Source organism: Marmota marmota, unplaced genomic scaffold (assembly GCF_001458135.2).
Source record: "Marmota marmota marmota unplaced genomic scaffold, marMar, whole genome shotgun sequence".
Lineage (NCBI taxonomy): Eukaryota > Metazoa > Chordata > Mammalia > Rodentia > Sciuridae > Marmota > Marmota marmota.
Window position 1 is genome coordinate 4,670,836 of NW_025999869.1, and position 2,192 is coordinate 4,673,027.

Below are 2,192 nucleotides of genomic sequence, written 5' to 3' on the forward strand. Positions count from 1 at the left end.
CCTCCTCCTCCTCCTTGCGAGAAGATGCAGTGTGTGAGTGAGGTCCAGGGAGAGAACAGGACTACTAACAAATAGAGCAGCGACAACGACAAGCTGTATCGAAGTCATTTAAAACTTAGGGATGGCTTATTTCTGGAATTTTCTATTTAATTTTTTCAGACTGCCTTTGACGGCCAGCGACGGAGTCCACGGAAAGGGAAGCTGCAGACCAGGCCCCTGGCCTCCCTCTCCCTTAGAACCACCGTTTTGTCTGTTTTGCATTTTTGCAGTTAAAAGTCCAACCTGCTGTCCCCACAAGGCAGGCTTGTTCTGAGTCCCCTCGGTGCTGCTGCGGTGTGCTCCCAGCCTGTGCGCACGCAGTAGGTGGGAAGCGTCTGTGAACAGTGTCGCCAGGACAGGTGACGAGCCCCCATCCTCCCCATGGCGCTCAGCGGGCGACACACAGGCTGGGGACGGGTCTCCAAGTGGACGTAGGGGACTTGTCATCACACGAGTCTGGATATTGGGCAAAAGGGCTTCAATAGGTAAGTGGATGCACGACCCGAGAAGGCCACTGGTAACGAGAGGGGCTGTGAAACAGCGTGACAGGCACAGGAAGAAACCCTGGTCCTCTTAGCCTGCTCCCCAGGGAGTCACAGGGATGGGCGTGGAGGCCGTGGTTCCAAAACAGGCGGTGTCCCCTGCGTCCAGAAGATGGCCCCTGCAGATCACTCCGCCCTCTGCGGGGAGCGGCGGGAGCAGGGGGCATCCGCGCAGCCGCAGCCCTTGTATCTGCGGGGACAGGTTCCCAGACCTTCCCCGCCAGCTCAGGCCGCAGAGGGCACCAAGCCCTGCCTGTACCGGCTTCTTCCTCTAAGTGCACAGCTGTGATAAAGCCCAGCTACTAACTAGGACAGTAAGCGGGCAGCGACAGTGAGTTACCGCAAAATAGGTAACTCTAAGGACAGAGGGCAATGGAAGTAATTAAAAACCTAGGAACGGTTTGTTTCTGGAATTTTCTGTTTAGTATTCTCAGACTGAGATTGAACGTGGGTAACTGACACCTCAGAAAGAACCCTCAGATAAGGGGCGGGGACTCTGTGTGTGTATGGCTGTGTGTATGTGAACACGTGTGTATGTCTGTATATATACACATGTGTGTGTGTGTGTGTGTGTGTGTGTGGCCTGTGCCCAGGCACATTGCAGATGGCCTGTCATCAAGAATTCCTCCCACATTTCTGCCCTTCTGCTCCACTGTGCAGGGATGTGTCACGGGGCATAAGTCCCCTCCACACTCCATATAGTGAGCTCAGGCTTTTTAATGCTGGCTGGTTCTGATGCCAGCTGCCTGCCACCAGGATGGCCCCCCTTTTAAATCACCTCAACGCCTGTCAGTTACGAGGGCTGCGTGATAAATGTCCCCCAATGCACCCCAATGCGTAAACATCCCTTTTCTGCTCATGGATTTTGTGGATGGAGAGTTCATTCAGCCCAGCCAGGGTGGCTTGTCCCTGCTCTGTGATGTCTGAGACTCCAGCTGGGACACTGGAAGGCAGGGGCTGGAGTCCTCTGCTGGCTTCTTCTCTCCCAGGTCTGAATGAGCTGCCAGTTGTTGGTGGAGGGTGGAGACTGGAGCCGGGCTGTGCCTGGAGCCTGTGCCCTGTTCCTACAACACAGTCAGCAGTGCTCAGGTGACTGGGACTTCAGGTGGCCAGAGACTGTCTGTGCAGTGGCCTCTGGGCCAGTGGAGATGCTGGGGCTTTGCAGGCTGGGAAGGCCGGCTTGAACGAGGCCCACCATAGAACAGTGGGGCTCAGCCAGTTACCTGAGGCTCCTCCAGCTGCTCACGGTCCCCTGGGAGCAGAGAGACTCCAGCGCAACACCAGGTACTTAGGGGAGCCCAGCACGGGGTTTGCTTTTGTGGCTGATTTTCAATCCTTTCAGCATTCCCCTCACAGATGGGGAGACGGGGCTGGGGTTGGCTTGTTTACTGTTGGGGATGAGTCTCTGCCCGTGAGCCCCAGCCCTATTTTGTCAGTGTGTGGAAGGTCCCTGGGTCGCCAGGGACCCTGCTGGCTGGAGGCGGCTGTAGAACTGGCTTCAGCTCTTCTGGCTCTTGAAGTTGGGTTCTCCTCCCTTCCCCTAAGTCCCCACTATCTCCACCCTGAACAAAGGAGTCTCCAACACCCCAGTAGCACGGGGGGGGGGGGAAA